This window comes from Mus pahari, chromosome 23 (genome assembly GCF_900095145.1).
Source record: "Mus pahari chromosome 23, PAHARI_EIJ_v1.1, whole genome shotgun sequence".
NCBI classification, from domain to species: domain Eukaryota; kingdom Metazoa; phylum Chordata; class Mammalia; order Rodentia; family Muridae; genus Mus; species Mus pahari.
The window spans coordinates 4,010,154-4,026,030 of record NC_034612.1 but is presented as its reverse complement, the minus strand read 5'-3'; the positions used below and the strand labels follow the sequence as shown (position 1 = coordinate 4,026,030).

Genomic DNA, 15,877 nt, shown 5'->3' with positions numbered 1-15,877 from the left:
AGTCATTTCACACACACACACACACACACACACACATCCTATACCTTTTCAAGACTAAAAACAAAACAAAACAAAACAAAACAAAACAAAGACATTTAGGGAACCAGAAACAGAAACAGACGGGAACCTCAAAACCAATGTCTCTGGTCCTAAGACTGGAAGAACGCACCCGTGCAGGAGTTCTACCCAGAGCAAGCACCTACACAAAGAGGGGAAAGGAAAGACAGGCCGTCTGCAGAAGGGTTGGCCCCACATAGACAGAGAGGCAGAGACAGAAAAGTTGAGAACTACTATAGTTTAATTTGTGGGATCGAAAAATCACTAGAATCAATCGGGTTTCTACAATCAACTAGCAAGCTGAAACTCAATTTACAATTTTATACACACACACACACACAAACACAAACACAAAAAATCTGTCCAAGGAGTTGAAAACTTGCTATTGCTGAGCTAGCTGCACCACCTGATGTGGTACAAAGATTGATGTGAGATTACAAGGGGTTCCAACAGGGAAAACAATGTTTAGAAGAAGGGAGGGCTGAGGCTGGGCTCAGTGGGCACTGTGTCTGCCCAGCATCTGCAAAGACGACCCTGGGTTCAGTCCCCAGGACTGCAGAACACTCTGAATATTGACACGGGTCTAGAACCGGAACGTGAGGAAGACTGAAGAGAGAGAATCAGAAGGTTCCAGGTAACCGTTAGCCACACAGATGGAGATTTTTGATGCCAACTTGGGCGATATGAAACCCTATCTCAAGCTGGAGAGATGGCTCAGTGGTTAAGAGCACTGACTGCTCTTCTGAAGTTCTCAAGTTCAAATCTCAGCAACTACATGGTGGCTCACAACCATTTGTATAGCTACATAAAATAAATAAATCTTTTTGTTTTGTTTTGTTTTGTTTTTTTCGAGACAGGGTTTCTCTGTATTGCCCTGGCTGTCCTGGAACTCACTTTGTAGACCAGGCTGGCCTCGAACTCAGAAATCCGCTTGCCTCTGCCTCCCCAGTGCTGGGATTAAAGGCGTGCACCACCACGCCCGGCCAATAAATAAATCTTTAAAAAAAAAAAAAAAAAGAAAGAAAGAAAAGAAACACTGTCTCAATTTTCTTCCTCCAAATCAAAAACAATTCCCAGTTTTCTACAGGGCCAGCCCAGTAGCTGGGTTCTTGTGGCACGCACAGGCCCCAGGTGTGATCCCCAAAGAAAACATTTAACTGTGGAGTTACAGTGAATGGTGTTGCTGAAGCAGAGACTGAGGGCACAGACATGAGACTCAGACAAAAGTCATGCCTAGGACAAGGCCACAAAGAATCCCCCTACTTGCCAAAACTGGAACAATGTCTTTGTCACAAGCAGATGGATGAGGCTAGACCCCTGCTCCATGTGACATCAGAATCAACTCAAAACAGGCAAAGGTCCTAGTCTAAGAAAATCTAGAAAACTTTCAAACCTTCCCGAAGATGGTTTCATGATGGATTCTTAGATGTGGCTCAAAAGGTGTGGACAACACTTTAGAAGTTGACATATTTGACTTCATCACATTTGTTTTAAAATTCGGGCTGCTGAGACAGCTCGGGAGTGGTTGTTTGCTGCCAAGCTTGGTATGGTCAGTCCAGTTCCCAAAACCCGTACGGTGGAGGGCGAGAACAGACATCACGTACTGAGACCCTCTGACCTCCGTGCACTCCGGTGCACACGCACACACTCGCTAAACAAACAAATGTCATTCTAAAAATTTAAAACTTTTGTGGAAATAAACACCTAGGTGCCTATGATGTTCGCAGTAGGGAAACCATGACTGGTTTGGGGTTTTTTTTTCTTGGCATGTGTCTGTACATATGGTGATCTATGCTTGTACACACACACACACACACACACACACACTCACTTCATATACAATCCCTGGGTGCTGGAGCGATCCCTTTGAGGTTAAGAACTCTGGTGGCTTCTAGGGGACTCAGGTCCAATGCTCAGCACCAGCACAGCTGCTCTCAGACGTCTATAACTGCAGCTCCAGGGGACCCAACACCCTTGTCTGCTCTGTGTGGGCACCAGGCACTCATGTGGTGTACAGACAGGCATGCAGGCTAAATACCCAAATTCTTGTTTTGAAAAGTAATAAGAATTAATTTAAGCCAGGCAGTGTTGGCACACGCCTTTAATCCCAGCACTCGGGAGGCAGAGGCAGGCAGATTTCTGAGTTTGAGGCCAGCCTGGTCTACAGAGTGAGTTCCAGGACACCCAGGGCTACACAGAGAAACCCTGTCTCAAAAAAATCAATAATAACAATAATAATAATAATTTTAAAATGAAAGCATGATGACACATCCGGTAGCCTGGTCATAACAGAGAGAGACAGAAAGACAGAGAGAGACCACACATGGGCGCACACAATCACTTTTGGATGGGCACTCTCTGCAGGTTCCCAGTGTGGTGCTCCTCAGAATGTGTGGCCTCTTCAGGAGGTAGAGCCCAGCGGGAGGCCTGGGGTCCCCCCCACCTCCTGGGGCATGCCCTCAAAAGCCAGCAAGCATTTTCTCTCATTTCTTTCCTGGCTGAGCACATTTTCGGTGCTCCATCGCATCCACATGCTCCAGCTGTGGTGCTCTGCCCTGTCCTGGAACTCACATTGTAGACCAGGCTGGACTTGGATTCACAGAGATCCACCTGTCTCTGCCTCCCGAGTGCTGGGATTAAAGGCATGCGCCATCACGCCTGTCTGGAGTTCATTTAGAACATTACCTCTCTTGACCTTGGTAACCTGTGCAGCATCATCAAGAAAGGCCACCATCCTGAAAGTGTGCTCTCACACAAGCCCTTGGGAAGAAAAGAGTTTACCGACAGACAGCGTTGCCATGAAATTACATTGCCAGAAGGTTGCAGAAGCAACCCTGGCATCTTCAGAGGTCTAACCGGTTCCTCGGGCAGGAGGGTGTGACAGGGATCAGGGACCTTCCATCCCTGGCTTCTGCTGAGAGACCAGTCCCATCGCCCGCACTCCGCTGGCTGCACGCTCATGTACCTTCGCGTCTACATAGCCATGGTCTCTTCTCGTCCCTTTTTCTCTCAGGACTCAGTTCGCCTTAACTGTGGACGACAGGCACAGATGCCATTATGGTAACTTGGGGGATCGTGGGGGGTCTCCATCTTCCCTTACAATGAGGTGGCCCATAGGGCCATTTACTTATGTATCCTTGTGCTTGGCGTGGTACTAAATATGTAGTAAATGTTTAATAATGGAACTGAATGAATGAATGGATGGATGGATGGATGGATGGATGGACCCATGCACAAACTGAGCACCAATCAATGGCGTGAAACAAGCTGGACATTTGCATTTTAGAGGTCTGGTTTTGGCAAGTGCACTTGGGAACCAAGAGGAGCAAGCTGATGTCACCCCACAGCTTTACAGGAAGGAGCCAGAGAGAGACCCTGACCCAGGGAAGGCCACTGTCTGGCAGGTTCCACATGTGTACACATGAAATAGTGCCACGTTAGAAATAACCAGACAGGCTGGAGAGATGGCTCAGCGGTTAAGAGCACCCGACTGCTCTTCCGAAGGTCCTGAGTTCAAATCCCAGCAACCACATGGTGGCTCACAACCATCCCTAATGAGATCGAACGGCCTCTTCTGGTGTGTCTGAAGGCAGCTACAGTGTACTTAAATATAATAATAAATAAATCTTTTTTTAAGAAAAAAGAAAAAGAAAGAACCAGACATGGAAAACCTATTTAAATTGTTACCGGGGAAAGGGCAGGGCAGGCAAGCAATACAGAGACTGAGCTGGAATGGTCCTTGATGCCCTTGTGCCTACTCTGGCTGGGAAGCCCAGGAGATGGCGCAAGCTTTGTGTTATGCAAACTTCATGGAACCTGCTGAGGAAATGCTGGCTGCCTGGGAGAACAGACAGCTGCCTAGAACAAAGGTGGCCTGGGACGATGGCTATCGTCACATGCTGGCAGCTTGTCCCCAGCTGGGATGACATTGGTGAGGAGACACAACCTACTCCAGAAAGGACTAGTGCTGGTCTCCGGGTGACAGAGGTCTTTGTGGGAAAGAGTTGCCCCCCACCAAAAAAAAGAAAAAAAAAGTGAGCCTGGCTCCCAAATCCTGCTGACCTCCTGTCTCACTGTCTTCATGTGCCCACGAGGAGGCCATCTACCATCTTATGACCACTGGAAGGTTCTTACCAGAGTCAAACAGAATCTAGGGCCAAGCTCTTAGACCTCCAGAAAGTTGAGTTTAAATAAACTTTTTTTTTTCTCACAAAGTATCCAGCATCAGGTACTTTGTAACAGCTTCAGGGAAACTAATCCAGACAGGCAGGTGGTGAGAGGAGAAGGGGGCTGAGCCTAAGTAGACCGGCACATGGGCAAACGCAAAGGTGGCTGGGGACTGGGGCTTGGGGCCAAGTTGCCACGAACAAACCTGGAGACGCTAATGGACAGAGTAACCAGCTCTTCCCTGGGACTGGCCTTGACACACTGCATAATGTAAATCCTGTCCTGACAGGAAGCGATGATTCTGATACCAGGCTTTGCCAGGGTTACCCACGTGGAAACCCTAGGGGTCTTTCTCTTATTTCTTTACTTAAATAATTATTTATTTAGAGACAAGGTCTCACAGTGTTGACCAGGCTGGCTTTGAATTCACAGAGACCTACCTGCCTCTGCCTCCCAAAATGCTGTGTACTACAATGACTGACTCTCTCTCTCTCTCTCTCTCTCTCTCTCTCTCTCTCTCTCTCTCTCATTATAGCATAGGACCAGGGTTGCCATGCCAGGACAGAGGTTACCAAGTGGGAACATTCAGGGAACTGTTAGAGAAAGCTGCCAACCTCCTCTGGGCCTGCCTCCCCCTCTAAAAAATTGCAGAATCCCCTCCTTGCCCTGGCGTTGCTTTGAACAGCATCTCTGCGCACACTCAATTTCCCCACACCTGTGCCCGCGGAGGGCCTCCAGCCTCCTTGCCCCATCCTTCCCATCCCAGCACATCACCGTCCCACGAGCCTGTCCTTATCTGATGTGTCCACTTCACAGTTTGGCCACGTGTGACTCTGTGACTCAGAGAAGCTCAGACACTCAGCCCAGCTCAGATACTGGCCCAACACCCACACCTTCCCCTGTCAACACATAGATACAGATAATTCTTACGGGACCCAAGGCGCCACAAGCTGTGCTGAGATACCACATCTGGTTGCGTGCCTTTCAGAAAGGACAGCAGAACCAGGTCTCGACGGTTGCGGCCCAGACCAGCTGGGCAGAGGTCTGAAAAGCAGAGACTCAGAAGGGCCCGACCTCCCCAGGGAGCATCTGCTCCCCGGGAGGTTGCTCTCCCCTGACCTGACCTGGCTGACCCCCAAACTATTTGCTGGTCTAAGTTCTTTTTATGTGGTCTCTTCTCTCCCGCCCCCCCCCCCCAGGGCTACACTCAAACCCAGAACCTTGCACACGTGAGATAAATGTTCAACTCAGCTACACCCGCTTGGCTTATTTTTTTTTACTTCTTGCCATTCAAACCCAAGCAACAACTGTCTGGTGCCGGAGCCGTCAAGCCTCCCATGGCCGGTGCAGGAAGCTGCCAGGCTCCAGCAAGCGCCAGCCAGTGGCCAACACCACGGGGCAGCGGGTGGAGGGCTGGTCCCCCTTCCCCCCCTCCTTGCCAAAACAACACATTCACCCTGTCTAGTCGAGGTCTTGGAGGAATAGGGACAGCATGTCAGCATCCTGCAGTTCCCGTCTCTACTTGAGACCTTTTTTTTTTTCTCCCACCCGGTTTAGCTCCCGAGTGTTTGGGGCCACTTACCAATACTAGGGACGTGGCCACCAGTTCCATTCTCAGGAGAGTCTCACAAGTGCCTACAGGGTGACTAAGGGAACCGGGCCTTCTGAGTGTCACCTTTCAGCAGGAGGCTGTGGTGTGCTTTATCAGGCCACAGGGGAGGGGCTTGGCTGGTACTCAGAGGAATTGGAATTCCCTGCAGCACACTTACCTGCCACCACAGTCCTGGCCCTGGCTCAGCCCTCACCTGGCTCTTTCCATGACCTGGGGTTTGCCAGCACAGAAAGCCACCTCCTCCTGGCTTGCTACACATCCGTACTTAAACCTACTTCACACTCACGCAACCGTTCTCCTTGCCTAAGCCAGCTTCTCTGGAATCTGTTCGAAACTTTCCCACCCTCTGGTGCAGGTAGCCTCCAGGTGAGCAACATTACAAGACTGTCCCTGTCCTCTGCCCTCAGGCACCTATCTGGAGGAGAACTATGGCTCAGCATTTTCTCGGGACGGGCCACACCGGACACAATGGAAAAAGAGGTGACAGTATCAGAATAGAGAGCGGGTGACCAAGGGCTCCCTGGCTGTCAGGAGGGTAGCACATAGCCAACTTTAAGCACTAGGGTAAACACTGCCCCTGGGGATGGCTGAACCACATCCCGGCCTATGGGGACAAGAGTATCACAGGCCATGGTATCTTTGCAAAGCCACTCCCACTAGCAGCCTGATGCAGGGCGACCAGGTAGCCACTATGCTTCCTGTCTGAGTACACAGAAGCCCAATGTCGTACGCAGCCCACGTGCCATCTTCACTGAGAGCCTGGGGCAGAGAGTGTGATGCTCTGAAACTCAAGAAGGGCTTTATCCCGGGCAGATTCTGACCTCATTCTGAACCAGGGTCCCTCACCTAGAAAAGTGACAATCCTCACCCGCACCCACCTCCTGGGACTACTGTGAGAATCAGCCGAGCCTGTGTGGTCACTTTCAGTGACAATCTTAGTGGCTCTCCTAAACAGAAGCAGGCAGACAGCTCTGGCCATGGGCACACACGGTGTAAGGAGAGAAAGGCCGTCACAAACTGCTCGCTGTCTGATGATCACACTCATGCAATGGTGACCACACCCACACATATATACACACATACACACAAACTAAATAAATACAAGTAAAAATAAATAAATAAAACCTCTTGTCTCCAAAGGAAGTCAGTCATATTGGGTGTATTGTTGATGTCCTAGAGCTGTGGCTTGCCTCTAAATCCATACTGTCTATGGGACCGAACTCAAAGGAACAGGAGCAGACCCCACACTTTGGGCTTTCCTGGAAGGGGCTTCTGGGAGACTGGGGGGGGGGGGTGTTCTGCCAAATAAAGAAAAGACTTTTTTCCTTTATAAAGTGTCCCTGGCTAGCCTAGAACTTGCTATGTAGACCAGGCTAGTTTTGACCTCTCTGCCTCTGGGATTAAAAGCATGGGCTACCACATGTGGTCTTTTCTTTTTTTGTTGTTTTGTTCCCCCACTCCACCCCTACCCCCCTACCCCCCTACCCCCTTCTCTTTGGGACAGAGTCTGACAATGTAGCCAGGCTGGCTTTGAATTAACACTGGCCTTCCTGCCTCAGCCTCTCAAGCTCTGAGATTACAAGTATACACCATCACATCTTGCTCAAAGAGTATTCCTAAAAAAAAAAAAAAAAAAAGTATGTTATCTTTAATTATGTGTCTATGTCTAAGTTTAAGCATGAGTGCATTTCCCCACAAAGACCAGAAGAGGGCAGCAGATCCCCCAGGAGCTGAAGTTACAGGCTGCTGCAAGCTGCCAGACGTGTGGGCTGAGAAGCAACACATGCGGAGCCTTGTCTCCAGCCCCCTGGAGAGTATTATTCTTAAGCCATTCTTTAAAAGAAGAGACTCTGGTGACCAGGGAGGGGGCGTGACACATGGATACCATATGTAATAGGCAGAGGTGGCAGGCTGTGGCGCTCTGCTATTCAACAGGAGCAGACTGTGGCAGCTCAAGCCTGTTCTCCCAGCACCCCGGAGGCTGAGGCAGGAAGATTGTAGCAAGCTCGAAGCCAGCCTTGAGCTTCAGGGTGGGGTCTTGTCCAGGACCCAAAAGAAAAACAACCCACAAACAACAGAAAAAGCAGCGGTGGCGGGGAGATGAGGCCACGATAGCCGGTAGATCCCAGAATTACCGCATGCCAGAGCATGGGTCTCCAGAGAAGCCCAGTGGACAGGCCTGGAGCAAGCAGAAAATAAGCAGCTGTGGCTGGTGCCAAGTCCTTTGGGCACTGGGGCACTGCGCATGAGCAGTGTTGGAGGTGTTGGGACATAGGGATGAGAAAGCCGGCGCAGCTAAGATGGAGAAGGTGCAGGTGTAGGCAGAATTGCTTTGAGAGAACCGCCTGTCAATAAAAAAGCCGATGGCCAATGAGCTGAGGCAAGAAGTAGGAGGTGGGACACTGGCAGGAAGAGAGGATTCTGGGAAACAGTGAGCTGATAAAAGGAGAAACTGAAGCTGAAGGGGAAATGCGAATGAAGAAGCTGGATGGGAGGGAAAGAGAGTGGTAGGCGTGGAATAGTTACATAAGTTACGAATGAGCCAAAGCTTATGGTGTAGGCACTTATTAATAAATATTTAGTCTCAGAGTTGTCATTCAAATCCTGGAAAGGAAAAACGGTTTATCAAAAATTTTTAAACACTCTTGTAACTTCACACCCCAGGGAACTCTGGGAATGTTGACTCAGAAGGGCACAACCACAGTGCCCAGCATGCAGCCAGCAGGCACCCAGTTAATGCCAGGAGAGCCCATCTGACCTTCAAGCTCTGACTACTGTCGGAGAGTTAGCATGAGCCTTAACCTCCCCGCGTGCAGAACTCGGACGGTGGCAGTAGCAACCGCAGCAGGCTGATGGCTGATGGAACTCCAACTGCTTAGGCTGGCACCCGTGGCCACAGCGACCACCGTGACAGTCGCGTCCCTCTCCCTGGCTGCCCCTGGGAAACCTCACCCTTTGCTTTCCCTGGCATCTTCTATACAAGTCTATCAAATGTGTAGAAGAGAAATGGCCTCTCTCCCATCAGGCTGAGAGCTCCCCCAGGCTGCTCCTGAGGCAGGACTATTGCACCATCTAGCCTGTGTGCAGTGAAGTAACCTCCAGAGGTGAGACTGAGAAGACCCAGGGCTGTCCATCAGCCTCAGTAACCGAGGTGACAGCGTTGGATTTTGGGGGGAACGGAGCTCTCTAGGGTGAAAGGCTGGCCTCCCGGAGGAAAAAGAGCCCCTTCCCCGGCTTTCCCTTTCCAGACACAAACCCACAAGCCGTTCTAGATCCCACACTCAGGGCCCAGTACCCGCTGCCTCCCCAGCAGATCTTTGGCGCTGATTCTGTTCACACTTCTGTGTTGCAGCTTCTGGCTGCTGCCCTGGCTGCTGTGGGGGCGGCAACGAGGGAGGGAGGGAGGCTCGGAAGAGCAGGAAGGCTGTGTAGGTCAAGGGCACTGGAATACAAGGTCAGGGAGGTAGAAATTCCAGGTACAAGGACGAAGCCCGAGGTTGTTAGCTGGAATCCCAGTTCCACCTCATCCTTGAGTGGGAGCAGGGTGGCCTGAGGGAGCAGGGTGTGTGTCAAAACCCAAAATCTGGGGCTGGTGAAATGGTTGAGGAGACAAAAGACGCACGCTGCCAAGTCTGACGGCCTGAGTTCCGTCCCTGGCACCCCACATGGCGTAAGGAGAGAACTGGTTCTGCAGATTGTCTTCTGACTTCTCACATACACCTCCCCAGTATTTAATGGAAACACTTATAAACAAAACAAGAGCCCAGCTGGGCTCGGTGGCATGCGCCTATAATTACAGTACGTAGCCGTGGAGGGAGCAAGATAAGGAGCCAGCCTCTGCTACATACAAGCCCGGGTCCAGCCTAGGCTACACCAGACTGTCTCAAAGAAACCAAAGCAACCCAAATACCCCAAGAGCCCTACACACAGTGCATCACTTCCCATGGATGTGCCTAGAGGGGTGGGTTCAAGTGCCCCTTTCACTGCCGGGCAGGCCCAAGTTCTCGCCAAGCTCCTGAACCCTGGTTTTCTCGTTCGCGAGGAAGGCAGAGGGCAGAAGAACTGGTTGATGTTAACTGGGCTACAGTGCTCTGGATACTATGCTGAGAACATTCTCTAAGACCAAGTCCAAGCCGCTGAGAGCCCCTGGGCCATTACACAAGCCCATCTCCCTTTCCCCAGGCTGGCCCATCAAGCACAGAGGAGCCAAAACTATCCACATTGTAACTCTAAGTACTTTCCCCACTGAAATGAACCAGGACCCTAGGAGAAATGGCAGGGGGCAGGAACGTACATGGTAAACTAATCCATCTTGACCTTTGTAAAACTGGGGAGCGTCCCAGGGCGAAGGGGGGACAGGACGAGAGGCCGCGGACATTGATGGGTCACAAACGCATCATGCATGTTTTCGGAGGTCAGGATGACACACTGCCACTCAAGACGAAAGCACCAACCCCCATGGCTCATTGTTCTGAAAACAGACTTTCACACAGAAGTTTTGTTTGTGTGTGTGCACGCGCGTGTGACACCTGAGCATGTGTGTGAGCAATGTGACTCCAGTGAGGAGGTCGGAGCAACTTTCAGGAGTCCTGCCTCTCCTCCCACTTCAGGGCATCCGTGGTAGGTTGTCAAACTTGTGTGGCTCATCCCAGGTGTGTGTGTGTGTGTGCCGCTGTCCTGTGTACATGGATCTCGCAGGCAGGAGAGTGAGCTCCAGGAGACCAGACTTAGGCTTAAAGCTGGGCCTGGGCTGGCAAGATGGCTTGGTGGGTAAGAGCACTGACTGCTCTTCTGAAGGTCCTGAATTCAAATCCCAGCAACCACATGGTGGCTCATAACCACCCATAATGAGACCTGTCACCCTCTTCTGGTGTACTTATCATTATTATTATTATTATTATAAATCTTTGGGCTGGAGCGAGCAGGGACTGAGCAAGCAGAATCTCGGGGGCCAACTGGAGTGAGCAGAGGTCCTAAATTCAATTCCCAACAACCACATGAAGGCTTACAACCATCTATATAGCTACAGAGTACTCATGCACATAAAATAAACAAATAAATCTTAAAAACAAAAAAACCTGGGCCTGCTTCTTCTCTACAGAACTCCCAGTTATCTGAGAGGATTGACACACAGCTGTGTAAACAGTTCCCTTTGCAATCGCAAATCCAGTATCAGCGTGGAAGCCCAGAGCAGGTAGGAGAGATGTACACAGAAGCCTGCTGACAACATGGAGCGCTGACTGGGAGCACCCTAGGCGTCCTTTATCCCACTTTAGCATCCACAGAACCTCTGACCTCCGTGCTCTGGACCCCTGTTGCTCGAGGATGTGGGATGAGGCCCAGGAGTCCTCCCCCACCCCCACCCCCAGGAGGGAACAGGGTACATCATCAGAAATAGGGGACCTGGGACTGAGTTGGGTTGAGTGTATTAGCTCAGCCTGCAGTTGACCTAATTCTATTCCGTTCCCCGCTCCCACCCCCGTCCTGATTCAACTAGAAGCCTGGAAGACTGAGGTACACAGAACTCTGGGCTACTGCCCGCAGCTTCCACCCATACCACACCCCTGTCTGCCAGGACCCTGCATAGTGGTCCTCATCTCTGCCAAGTGGCATCACGGACAATCCCTCCCTCGGGGGTGCCCCACAATGAGAAGATTCTGAGAGGGCCTACCACAAAGTCTCCGTGCTCCCCAGAGGCCACGTGGATCCCAGACAGGTTCACAGCCCAGCTCCACCTCGCTCGATCACCGCGCCCACCCTGTGGTAAAGCTGCAACCATCCGTCCTTCAGAATAAGGAAGGCCTCCCGTCGGGTGACGCGGATCCCCAGACCCCACGGTCCTGAGTACTGAAGTTTACAGCGAGGAGCTCAGAACCGTCCTTCGACACCCATCTTGTTCACAGATCATATCCACTTCATAAGACTGGGCGAGAGCCAAGAGAGTGGCTGAGCAGGGAAAGAAAGGTCCTTGCTGCCAGGCCCGGTGGTCGGGATTGGATCCCTCTGACCCCACATGGTGGGAGGGAGAACCAACTGACCTCCACGTGTTCTACAAGGTAACTTTTTTTCTCCTGTTTATTGTCTCTGATGCTTGCTGCTTCCGTCTGCTAACCTAGGCCTCGTGCAGGAAGCGTATGTAGTAGACGGAAGCTTCTAGACTTCGTACCACCTCCCCTCAGCCTAGAAGGGTTTCAGCCTCTAAGACTTACTATTTATTGAGTACGCTCACCCTTTCTAGCTCTTCCTGATCTGACTGGCTGGTTCAACTCAGCTGTTCTGGCTCAAGCTCCTCTCCAAGCTGACTGCTTCAATCTGGCTCCTCTCTCGGCCTCTCCTGAACTGCTCTGCCTCGGAACTAAAACTGTCAATCTGTTCTAATCTTCTGGTTCCTTCTCACTCCCTGGCTCATTCCATCTTCACCTGAGTCTGGCTTGTTCTCTCTTCACGTTGTCTCTTTCTCTCGCTTTTCTCTTAAGTAGCCTTTTTTTCCTGTCTGTTCTCTCAAGAGTTGGGCGTATCCTATCTCTGACTCATTCTGTCAAATCTTTCTCTGATACGTCACTTTGTCTGCCACTCAATTAGCCATCACTTCCTTCTACAAGCTTAACTTTATCTTCACTGTTTGGGATTAAAGGTGAATATTAAGGGCAAGTCTGTATTCCAGTCAGAGGGATTGACTACAGGTGTGTGCTATGGGCTGAACCACACAACTCGGGACAGGTATTTTCAGTATGGAACACAATCTTGGGGTTCACCGTGTGATCAAATACCTGGCAACATGTTCCACACCTGCACAAATAAATAAGTGTAAAACAAATGTTCAAGAAAGGAAAAAAAGGGGGGGGACTGCCACCAAGCTTGGGCCAGCTAAAGGGTCTTTCCTAGAGAGTGGCTGCTCCTATAGAGCAGGAGCAAGCTGAACCGGGGTGGGACCTTCACCATCCACCGCTTGCCTGGCCGGAGCCATCGGGGAAATTCTCTGCAGCTTAGCGCTCTGACCTGGGGATGGGATAAAGAGCACCTGTTACTTCTCCTTGCCCTGGGAATCTCAAGGTCATCTCACTGAGCACCCTGCTCAGACCAGCCACACACAGATCAATCCCTCAGCCGCCTGGACTCTGTGACAGGAGCCCGGGATTCCTAGAATGAAGGTGCACAGCTCAGCTGCCGGGAGCACCCCACAGCCACAACACACACACACACACACACACACACACACACACACAGAGTAAGAAAGACTGAATGTGTGCCCTTCTCAGGTTGCTGTGATTTCAGACTGCCCCCACACCCCACTAGGGTCACACAAACCTACCCTGAAAGTGAGATTCCTGACTCAAGACTCAGAGGCCGTGTTAGAACAGGAGGTTGCCAGGATCCTATCGGGGGAAGATCCAGAGGCCACCTCCGTTTCAAAATACAAGCATGCCCACAGCCCACACAGCCTGAGAACCAGGTTCGATGCCTCCGTCATTTCTGTATTAGATCAAAACATTATAAAACACACGTGACCGCGTGCACACACACAAAGGTGATTTGCACTACAGACACAAGCACACCTACAACATTTCTCAGAACTTCCGGAGGAAATCATGGACGAAGGAAGTCCCAGACCAACACCTCCAATCATGACTTGGGCCTCCACTGAAGAACAGAGCAGCCAGTGTTTGTTTTGCTTTAAGACAGGAGAGCAGCTGTGAGTTCAAGGCCAGCCTGGATTGCTCGGCAAGTTCCAGGACATCCTGGGTAAATAAACATCAACCAAAGACACAATAAAAGATAATTCTGAGTCCCCAGAAATCACACTGTCCTGGGCCAGCCACCTACATGGAAGTCCGTTTTTATTTTAAAATAATAGTCCCAGCAGTTATAGGGCAAAGCGGCAGATGCGACCTGAAATATGGAACCAGAGACTGACTGGCTTTTCTAACAGACTGCTCAGCAGTGATCTCAGCGTTCCTTAAAACTCTCAAGTGGCTGCTTTTGTCTGGGGCTGACACTATGCTTACACACACACACACACACACACACACACACACACACACACACACTATCCCACAGGGACCGTTTTGAGGCTGTGACCCAGGGGACAGAGGTGGGCTCACTTACTGCGTTCACTTTGGCCTGGCTTTCCCCATGTCTTCCAAACTGTGTGTCCAGGGTTGACATTTTTCAAGCTCCTTGTTGGCTGGGGCCCGGATCTAAGCCGCCCCGGCAGGCTGCTCACGGCTGTGACTGTAAATGTCACTTTTAGATTAACCAGCCCCTGCTGTTTAAAAATATCCCCCAGGGCATTTAACCTTCAAGGCACTGGGAGGCAGGCAGCAGTGACCCAGGCTGGGAGGAAACGGATCTTCCAGCAGCCCAGTAGGGTTGCAGCAGGGCCCTGAGAGCCCTGCCACCTCAACCCCACTGCTCACTTTATTTCAAAATTCCTAGAGACTTAAATAAGAGCCATCTAAGGCCCAAGGTGTCATAAGCAATAAGGGGAAGGTCACTCTGGCCTGTGAGTCCACAGTGAGAGAGGGAGGAAAGTTCCCCTAAAGATGGCCTGGCACTTCTCCCCAACAAGGTTTTTACGAGACCATCTGGAATCACACCCCGTGTTCATGGAAAAACTCTAATATCTTGGGACTTGGTGGATTTAAAAAAAACAAGGCTGTCTTATTCAGGATTGGCTGGCTGAGGACAGCTGAGAAGAGCAGAGGAAACCGGCCCATGTTGCTGTCACAGGGTGTTCTGGAGCATGTGGGACAAAGGTCATCTCCAGGTCTCAACCCCGACTGGCAACAGGCAGGGAAACAGAAACCGCACACCAGCACCGATTTCTGTGACCATGGCTGTGCCACGAGACTCGGCAAAGCCAGCGATGCACACAGAGTCAGTGTGGGTGCGGGGTGGGGTGGGGTGGGGGATGTTCTGTCCACTGCAGCCCCTGCTACCCTGCGTGGGATACTTCACTTGTGAGCTCCTTTTCCAGGAAGGGAAAAACAAAATCAACAAACATTAGGTTTCTTTCCGGTGGACTTAAGAGCAAGAAGAGAACTTCAAGCCACCGTTGCCGTTACTCATGTCCGCTTCAAGCTGGTCACTGGCTATACACCTGTATGGAGTCCGAGGGCTAAGCACGCCCGATACTGGACAAGCAGTAGCCTAGCGTCGCTCTTAGACTGTTAAAGGAGCTCTCAGATACTGAAAGAGGTTCCCTGGAAAGCCCATCTGCTTGAAAGCCTTGCGCGTGCGCGACTGAAGGCATTTCGGATAACCTCGTCAAACACATTCCTTCTCCCGTTGAGAGGGCAGCTGGCAAGAGAGCGCGTGCTAGCCGGGCGTGGTGGCGCACGCCTTTGATCCCAGCACTTGGGAGGCAGAGGCAGTCAGATTTCTGAGTTCGAGGCCAGGCTGGTCTACAAAGTGAGTTCCAGGACAACCAGGGCTATACAGAGAAACCCTGTCTCGAAAAAGAGAGAGAGAAAGAGAGAGAGAGAGAGAGAGAGAGAGAGAGAGAGAGAGAGAGAGAAAAACCAGAGCGTGAGCGTGAGCGAGAGCCTTGCTCACCGAGTTCTCATCTGCCATTCACCACAGGATTGAGAAGGCGCTAACACTGGGCTCCCAGCGTGCCTTGCTTGTAACCTGCTCTTTAAAAAAATTTTTTTTCTTAATTTTATTTATGAGTACATTGTAACTGTCTTCAGACACACCAGAAGAGGGCACTACATCCCATGACAGATGGTTGTGAGCCACCGTGTGGTTGCTGGGAATTGAACTGTGAGCAGTCGGTGCTGGGAGGCAGAGGCAGGCGGATTTCTGAGTTAGAGGCTAGCCTGGTCTACAGAGTGAGTTCCAGGACAGCCAGGGCTACATAGAGAAACCCTGTCTCGAAAAACAACAACAAAAAAAGAGCAGTCGGTGCTCTTAACCGCTGAGCCAACTCTCCGGTCCCATAACCTGCTCTTCTTGCTAATGTGTTTTATAGGAACAGACTGTCACTGTAGCCTAAGCTAACTAACTCATACAGCCCCAGCTGTCCTAGAACCTGTGAAA

At 50.9% G+C, this 15,877-nt stretch overlaps 1 protein-coding gene across 5 annotated transcripts in view; it reads right to left on the bottom strand.

Moving 5' to 3' along the window:
• Positions 1–14,413, bottom strand: part of Acacb (acetyl-CoA carboxylase beta) — a 106,193-nt gene extending 91,780 nt beyond the window's left edge. For 2 of the 5 annotated variants that reach the window (XM_029533563.1, XM_021186638.2), the window contains exon 1: positions 13,943–14,413. The gene's annotated coding sequence lies outside the window, so the exon portion shown is untranslated. Of the gene's footprint in view, positions 1–3,022; positions 3,088–5,806; positions 5,903–13,396; positions 13,510–13,942 lie in introns of those variants that run through there. The other 3 variants (XM_029533565.1, XM_029533564.1, XM_029533566.1) reach the window with 3 other exon arrangements.
• Positions 14,414–15,877: the final 1,464 nt, after the last annotated feature.